The sequence below is a fragment of the Arachis hypogaea genome, chromosome 3 (assembly GCF_003086295.3).
Source record: "Arachis hypogaea cultivar Tifrunner chromosome 3, arahy.Tifrunner.gnm2.J5K5, whole genome shotgun sequence".
Lineage (NCBI taxonomy): Eukaryota > Viridiplantae > Streptophyta > Magnoliopsida > Fabales > Fabaceae > Arachis > Arachis hypogaea.
Genome location: NC_092038.1, coordinates 122,273,589 through 122,282,921, shown reverse-complemented (window position 1 = coordinate 122,282,921; position 9,333 = coordinate 122,273,589). Strand labels below are relative to the sequence as shown.

General features: G+C 36.3%; 1 long non-coding RNA gene across 1 annotated transcript; it reads left to right on the top strand.

The window, feature by feature from the left end:
- Positions 1–789: 789 nt before the first annotated feature.
- LOC140183856 (uncharacterized) lies at positions 790–3,073 on the top strand. Its single transcript, XR_011880289.1, has 4 exons — positions 790–959; positions 1,051–1,105; positions 1,194–1,322; positions 2,759–3,073. It is a non-coding gene; the product is annotated as an uncharacterized lncRNA (long non-coding RNA).
- The last annotated feature ends 6,260 nt before the right edge of the window (positions 3,074–9,333 follow it).

Genomic DNA, 9,333 nt, shown 5'->3' with positions numbered 1-9,333 from the left:
GTCGAATGCTTATAGCCCAAAGCCGCCAGAAGAGCTATGCTGATCAGAGGCGAAAGCCTTTGGAGTTTGAAGAAGGAGAACATGTCTTTTTGAAAGTTACACCAACCACTGGAGTGGGAAGAGCTATTAAGACTAAGAAACTAAATCCCCGTTATATTGGACCCTTTGAGATTCTGAAGAGGATTGGGCCAGTGGCTTATAGAATTGCCTTACCGCCATATCTTTCAAATTTGCACGACGTGTTTCATGTGTCTCAGCTTAGGAAGTACACCCCTGACGCAAGTCATGTTCTAGAACCAGAACCAATCCAAGTGAGAGAAGATCTAACACTCCTAGTAATTCCGGTGAGGATTGATGACACCAGTGTTAAACGATTACGAGGAAGGGAAGTATCATTGGTAAAAGTGGCTTGGAGTCGAGCTGGTATCGAGGAACATACCTGGGAGCTCGAATCAGATATGCGAAAGGACTATCCACATCTCTTTTCAGGTAACTAGATTTGAATTTTGAGGGCAAAATTCTTTATTAGGTGGGTAGGATGTAAACCCCGGTTAAATTAGTAGATAATTAGTCAATAAATTAATTTTTAATAAGGAAGATTAGAAATGTGAATATTATATTAAATTAGGATAGAGCTCATCGAAACGAGAATTTTGACACCAATTTCGAAGAAAACGGTCCAAGATTGGACCGAACGGACCGAACCGGTTAAACCGAGCCGAACCGGTTAAACCGGGCTGTGGGCCCAATTAGTCCAACAATTAAAAAGAGCCACGGGCTCTTATTCTCTTCATTTCCCTCAACGATGCAGCAGCCTCCCAGGGAAGAGAAGAAGAGAAATTCGTTTACGGTGAATTCAATTTCCCGTAACTTCCTCGTTTGAGCTCCGATCGCCGCACCGTTTGTGGCCACGCGTTCACCGCGTTGAGCTTTACATTTCTACCGGAACAATTTCATAGGTAACTTGATATTCCACTTCAGTCTCTCATTTCCCCCAATTTTTGAGTTTTGAGAAAGGGTGTTGAATTTCTTTGATTTTTGATGTTTTAGGATCCAATTAGCTTGAGGAAAACGTTTACTCTTGCTTATGTGAAGCTTGGGTAAGGTGAGGATACGATAATTATATTTTATTTTCATTAAATTTGAGCTTTGAGTATTAAATTGGGTATATATGTGTTATGAATGTGTATTAGGTTGAAAATAGATAATTGGAGCTTGAAATTGTGAATACTGGAACTTGGAGGAAGCGGATTAGTTGAGGTTTTGAGGGCTGTGTTCTTTTAGGAAAATTTTCTTGGAATAATACTTGGGAATCGGCTAAGGTATGGTTTAGGTTTCTTGCATTTAATATATAATGTTCTGTGAAAACTTAGGCTAGATGACCATAGGATAAGTTGGAATGCGGGTGTATGTTTAATGTTTAGTAATTTTTCGATGAATATATTTGGTTGAAGTTTATTGGATAATTAGTTATTAATTTTGGATGGTGAATGTTATTATTGATGAACATGGTTAGTTGGGTGCTTGTTGATTAATTAATAATTTGGTGAATTATTGATTTGAGGTATCTTGTGTTAGAAGCCTAGGATTAGTGAACTATGATCCTTAATTGAATTTTTGGTTGTTGGATTCGAATATTGTATGAGTTTAATTGTTGATCTGAGGTAGATTTATTGTGGTGATTGTTATGATGATAAGGAAGGGTATGTTGAATTGAAAAGAATGCAGGTTTGGACCCAAAAAGGGTGGCAAAATCCGAGTTTTAGAGGAGATGCTGCCGAAATTTTATAGAAATTAGAGATTTTGTTTATATGATTATCTAAAAAGATTTAGATTCAAAGGGTATATGGTTTGATTTAGAGTTATTAAGAAAATGAGCATGTTTTAAGTTTGATTCATTTAGAAAAGAATGAATTATGTTTTGAATTGGAACTATTGATGGACGGAATGGGAGGTGCGATAGTGAAGGATAAGGATTGAATATGATTGATGTATGATGATGAATGAAATGCGATTGAGAATGATGTTGATGTTGATGAATTATAATTGAATTATTTATATGGCTTATGAATTTGAATAATCTGAGATACGAGATTCCCTGGATTAAGTGTCGTGGCTTGCCACCACGTGTACCAGGTTGAAAACTCGATACTCTGTTGACCCTACGACGTAAGTGTGTGACCGGGCACTATATAAATTCCCGGGAATGTTACCCCCATTGAGTATTATTGATTATTTGATAAAAAACTATGCATAGACTCTTGGGGATGCACGTCGGGGGACAGTCTAAGTACAATTCAGACTTGTCGGGTTGGCTGGATAACCGACAGATGAGCCTCATCAGCCATAGGACAGGCATGCATCATATGCATATTACTTGAATTACTTGCTTGTGTATTAACTGGGTGTGCTTAAATGTACTTGCCATGTTAAATGTATATTTGTTATTTGCAGTACTTGTAACCTTCTTGTGTTTGCCTTTGTCTGTTTAGTTGTCTGTGAAAATACATGATGGAGTTGGAGGTAAGGAGGAATGGCAGAATGGGATTTAGATTTAAGGTTAAGTTAAGTTAGGTTTAAATATCCTTAGTAAACCACCTTTTATGGCTTCTATTTAATACTTTAAGCTCTATAATCTGAGTGTCGGCGTTCTAGGATTGCCTCTGGCATTCCCAGGACCTTATATATTATGTGTGTGGCACCTTTACCATACTGAGAACCTCCGGTTCTCATTCCATACTATGTTGTTGTTTTTCAGATGCAGGTCGAGAGGCATCTCGTTAGGCATCTGGACCCTTGAAGCGGAGTGGTTACAGGGTTATTTTGTTATGCTATGATGTGTATATATATACTTGGTTTTCTCTCCGCATAACTTGTTCTTTTGATCCTCCTAGAGGTTTATGGAGAGGTAGGATTGTGTATATGTACTTTTGGGTTATGGATATGTATGTATATATATGTAAATATTCTCCGGCCAGTCTTGACTTCGCAGGCTGAGTTAGGAGCTTGTTATTTTGTATCTTTGGCACTCTATTCCTACTTCTGTTATCATATGTTTAATAGTTATGGTTTCCTTAGCACGCAGGTTAACCCGTTCCTTGAGCGTTGCGCTTTTATTTTGCGATTTTGTTTCCTCTTTTCTTCACGGCTCCTAGCATATTATAATTCTTCTGCTATTATAAATATATATTTTATTTTAGAGGTCGTAATACCACACCACCTCTGTTTTACGGCTTAAGCGTAAAGCTTAGCGTGGTAGGGTGTTACAGTCTCCACCACAATAGTGGTGGAATTTCCATTATAGTTAAAGTATTACATACACCAATTCCACTGGATTGACACAATCCTTCTACCTCAAGTTCTAACCTAACTTGATTTGCCTATGCTAATACCTAACTCTTCACTCTTAGTGCTTATCTAACTAAGAAAGGGGTACCTCACAGGTACAAGATACAAGACACAAAACTAATCTAAAAAAATCTGAAATCACTCTAGGCTTTTCACTCAAGTGTTTTTCTCTGCCTCTTTCTACTCTTAGGCTCTTTCAAGAACTCTCTCATTCAGCCTTTTACCTCAAGAAACTACAGAAATATAAACATTGAAAAGAAACTAACAATTTGTAAAATATGAAGGAGATTGATACTTCAACAACCTCTGTTACTATGTGATGAACCAAATTTACTTAACTCTGATTTAGTTCTTCATTCTAATGGAATGTTTCTTTGAAAGAAAGCACTGTCCAAGTTAATAAACTCTCTCAGAGAAGACATCTCAGAACATGAACTTCAAACCCTAGTTCTCTCTCCTTGTCTTCAGAATAATGAACAAAACTTTCTTTTGTATCTCCTTGCATGTTGTTGAATTTCTCTCTCCTAGGTCAACTCATTGAGCTGTGTGTTACCAACTTACCACATCACTTTTTCAGTTAATCCCTAAATTAGAAATTTAAGTCTGACTTTCTCTTGCTTAACCGAAAGCCTCAGGAAAGAATTCAAGAATAGTATTTCAATGGCAATCCCACATATGAACCATTGAGATACTACTTTGTCTCCAAGAAACAAATTTCACCATTGATTTACAACAGTGGTGAACAGAGATCACTTTCTTCATTTATCTCAATTTGGAGTAGCAGAGAATTTGAGAAGAAGAGAAGAAATTGGATGCATGCATAGGGAAATAAATCACCTTTAGCTTCAGACTTAGCTTGATATGGTTTGATTTTTGGTGTTTAGACTTTTGCTTTTTAGATTGAGCTTTCTCTTTCTTTCTTCTTCGATGAATGGCTTAGGGACAAAGCTCTCTCTCTCTTCTCTGAGTTCTGACCGAATGAAAAAGGTAACGTTGCTTTAGTGGAAGCAATTTGGAGGGATTGGCTTGAGAGATGAATTCGGGCTTGGGTTGGTTCTTTTCTGGTTCAGCCTATTTGAATTCGTTGCTAAGTTTTCTTTGGGCTTCCATTGTTTTGATAGCCCACCAGCAGATTCATTTTATTTCATATTAGGCTGCTGCTATGTTTACTTATTATGGCCTGCATCACTGCTGAATCAGAAATAATCAGCACTAATTGTAAGACCCAAAACTTTTGAAAAGTCTTATTATGATCAAGTCTCAAATCAGATAGTTATTTATAGCCTTAATTTCAAAAATTATTTTATTAAAGATAATTAAGGCAAGTTTTGATTTATTGAATTTGAGATGAGTTATGATTATTATCCAATTTTTATAATTTTTGGATTATTTTCTATATTTAGATTATAAATTCGGCAGTTGATGGTGTTTTTGTGGAAAAACGAATTTCCAAACACATAGATCTAACCAACAAGTATACCGGGTCGCATCAAATAGTAATAACTCACTTAGAGTGAGGTCGATCCCAGAGGGATTGATGGATCAAGCAACTTCAGTGGGTAATTAGTTTAGTCAAGCTAACATTGAGTGAATTGTGTGAAACGTGACCAACAGAATGTAAATTGTAGAAAAGTAAATGACAAAAACGTAAAGAGCAAGAAAAGTAAATTGGCAAATCTTAAATGACAAGAAATGTAAATTGCAGTGAATGTAAAGGGGGTTGGGTGCTAGAAAGTAAAGAAGGCAGTAGATCATAGCTTAGAGCAATTACAGAAAATTTAAACTTGCAGGAAGAGTAAATCAGATCATGAACAAAAATGTAAAATGCAGAACAATTGTAGAAGAGTTAAATTGCAAGAAATGTAAAATGGAAGCAATTAGAACAGAAAGCAATGGGAACCAAAGATCAAAATCAAGCTCAATGTAAATTGAATTATAAACTTGCAGCAAAAGGAAATTGTAGAAGAGAAGATTCAGAAACTCAAACTTCATAAACCAAATTGATAATTGTAGAAAAAGAAAAAGTGTTTCAAAGAGAATTCTCTATTCTACCCTACTCCTAATGCTCTAACAGAGCCAGCCTTCACAATGAAATGAAACAGATGCCTTTTTATAGGCTTTTACAAAATGAAAATGAAAAATCAAAACAATATTTACAAAATGAAATTCCTAATCTAGCTTCTTTATGTGCCTTTGAGTCATGTGGGCTTTGCTTGCTTTGGATTTGGATCGAAGATGGCCCTGATTGATCACTCTTGGTCTTGAGGAGAAATCTGCGTGCAAATTGGATTGTTGGTGCTTCAGGTTTGAGTCAACGTTTGAGTCAAATGTTGACTCAAACGTCTTTGTGTAAGTTATGCAGAACCAGCCAGCTGCTGTCATTGGCGTTTGACCTCACATTTGAGGTCAAATGTGAACGCAAACGTTGAAGCTTGTCCAAGGCAATCTTCAGCCAATGTTTGACCTCACGTTTGAGGTAAACGTTGGCACAAACATGGCTCCTTCCTGGGTATTTCTTAGTCAACGTTTGACCTCACGTTTGAGGCAAACGTTGGCGCAAACGTTGAGCTCCTCCAAGAATTTTTTCCTTGTCACATTGTAGCGCTCGGTTCAAGCAATTAACCCAGCGCTAGTGCTTACCTTTCATGAATGCTTGCTGCCTTTGCTTTCATTGGCTTAGCTTTAATCAACACTAGCTTTATTGGCACTACTAATACTTCATGCATACTTGGTTCATGATTAATGCTAATGCATTAGCCAATTGGCTTTAATAATGTATGCATGCTTTCATTTAATGCCTTGGCAAAGTATTAAAATAATATTACTTGCATTCTTTCACCGAAGCATTAATTCATTAATTCATTGATCTTAATAATGCATGATTGATTAGTAATGCGGTAAAGGTAATTAATGATGCCAATTAAATAATTCATGGTTCATGATGGCATGCATGCATGCTTTTTAATTGGCCGTGGTATTCTTGGTCATGGAAGCGTGGCCTAAAGCTTTCAAAGTGTGCTCAATCTTTAAAGTGTGCCCAAAATTCATCTTTTCTTCTTTTTAGCTTATTTTGTGCTATTTTGCTTCTTTTTTCACTTATTTCCTACAAAATTTATAAAATCAAAAGATCAAGGAAATATACAATTTAAGCATAAAAGAATGCAATATTTAAGCACTAATTATCAATTACTTGTATGAAAAAGCATAGAAAAACATGACATGGTGACATGTCATCACAACACCAAACTTAAACCTTGCTTGTCCCCAAGCAAGAAAAGAATCATGTAATAAAGATTGACAAACCAAGGTGAGAAGAATAGCAACTCAATGTTCATGGTAAGCTAGTTTTGTAAGCAAGCTTCAATCACAAAAGAAATGTAAATGATTGATGCTTCTATCTAGCTCAATTTATGAAATCTTTTTCTTATATTTCTTCCTTGAAGCAAGCTTTTAATTTTCTTATTAGCCTCTCCTTTTGGGTGCTTTGCCCCATGAGTTGATAACAAAGCTACGATTCTAAATGCTTTGTTTTCAAGTATTTCCACTTGATACATAAGCACCACAAGAATTTGAATTAGAGGACTTCATTAAGCTCACTTTTTTTCTTTTCTTTGACTCTCTAATCATTGATGCTCAGAACCTTGAGCTTTGAGGGAGTGCTTTTGCACTTGAGCCTAGCCTTGACTTCTAAGTGTTTTGTTTTCAGGCATTTGGCTTGATACATAAACACCACAAGTACTTAACAAATAAATTTCTATTGGTACTCAGAGCCTTCAGCTTTCTCATTCTTTCCCTTTTTCTTTTCTTGCCCTTTTTTACTTTTTTCAAGGTTTTCATGATTTTAAAAGATTTCACAAAATGTCCTAGATGAAAACTTCAATTAAATAAAATCTAATGCAATTGAGCAACAATCAAACGTACTAGCTTTCCAATACTTGCATGCACATGCTAAATTCCTCTTTAATTCCTTGTTTGTTTATGATCATGATAATTTACTGCCTTGAACTTTACAAAATTCAAGTTGGTAGTCATAATGTCACAGCAACATGTTGCAAATCAAAATCCAGGCTATCCTTATTCATACCACACATGCATACAGAGAATATAAAGACAATCATGCAAATTAGAGTGCTGGAAATAAATGAGAGGAAAAGGAACTTTACAACCTTGTAATTCATCTTCGCTATTGTTGTCATTTTCCTCCCATTCTTCTCCTTTCCATACCAAACTCAGAATGCTTATTCTTCCCCAAGCAACAATTAGAACCGTGGCTATGGGACTAAGATAGATCATGAATGTCTTACACAATGAACTGTTAGTAACACATATGTTCCAAGCAAGCAAAATTAAAGATATGGAGGCACAGAGAAACAGAGACATTGTGATTGCAAATATAAGTTGGTGTGCATGATACATTGCATAAAAGTATAAGTGGCACACCAAACTTAGTGTGACACTTTCTCTTGGAATTGTTGCAAGTATTCAGTAAGGATTGGAAGCAAAATTTTGTTGCATAGCAACACCAAACTTAGAATGCAACCATATGTCAGTTTATTTAAATTAAAACTAAGCAAATGAAACTGTTATTTGTTAAGTACAATCACCAAGCCAAGAATCTGTCATGAATAAGGATCTCTTGGTGATGTACTAACAAAGACAGTTAATAAGCAAACTAGAGGAAAGCATTTAAAAAAACAGAAAAATAACTAAAGCAAGTAGAATGAAAAAGTGTTAAATCAAAAGAGAAGAAAAAAAATGCAGAGGCATTGTGATTATGCAAACAAGTGGTGCTGCTGGATGACTTGCATAGAAAATTAAGTGGCACACCAAACTTAGATTCTTAGTGTGACACTTCCATGTAAAATTGATGCAATCATCCATGAAGATAGAAAACAGTTTGTTGCAGGGCAACACCAAACTTAGAATGTAACCATATGCCAATTTATTAAATTTAAACAAAGCACAGAAAGAAAACAAAGCAGAGAAGAAATGTTACCTACGATTGGGTTACCTCCCAACAAGTTCTCTTTTAGTGTCATTAGCTTGACATGTTGTTCCTCACTTTCTTCCTCTTCTTCCAGTTGGTTAAGAGGAATGACCTCAAAGGGAGAGAAGTTTCAGCTGTTGTCCCCTTTCTTGGTCTCCTCTCAGCAAGCTTCCTTTTGTACATGGCTTGATTGAGCTTGCTTGCTAGTGATCCAGGGGTTGGATTGCTTGTGGTTGACCTCCTCTTGAATGTTGTCCTTGGTATCTTAGTCACAATCCTCTTCTTGGTGCTTTTGTTAATTGCCTTCACTTCTTGGAATTCAAGACTTGGTTGCTGTGTGATTTTTGGAGTTTTATCTTCATCCAGAGCCTTCTGAGTTGGTGGTTCAATGAGCCCTTCCTCTTTCTTCGTTGCACTCAACAACTGAGCTAACCTTACTTCCATGTTTTTGAGGGACTTTTCTTGTTCTTCCCAGTGCTTATTTGTCTCCTCCGCAAATCTTTTGAGCATGGACTCAAGCTTTGAGAGTCTTTGGCTATTAAAAGTTTGTTTTGGTTGTGAGTCTTTGGCTATTGGACAATCTCTCATGTGACTTGACTGCTCAGAATTTGCAGTTTCTTGGTAATACTCCCAGCCACCATTAGAATAATGACTTGAATCATTTTGTGGTGGTGAGAAGTATCCCATATGACTCTCTTGCTCATCTTGTGGTTCTGAAGCATAACTCCATGGATTGGAGTGCTCATAATTTGAATCTTCTTGGTGATATTCCCAGCCACCATTAGAGATTGGTGATGGTGGGTAATATCCCATAAAAGTTTGTTTGACCATAAGATGAGTTGAACTCCACTTGTATTTTGTAAAATACAACATCAATGGAAATTGAAATTCATGTCACAGAGAGAGAATTTCTTAGTGAGGCAAAAACACAAACACCTTGGTTTCAACTTAGAACAGAGAACAAAAACAAAAAATGCTTGATCTAGACTTCTCACCCA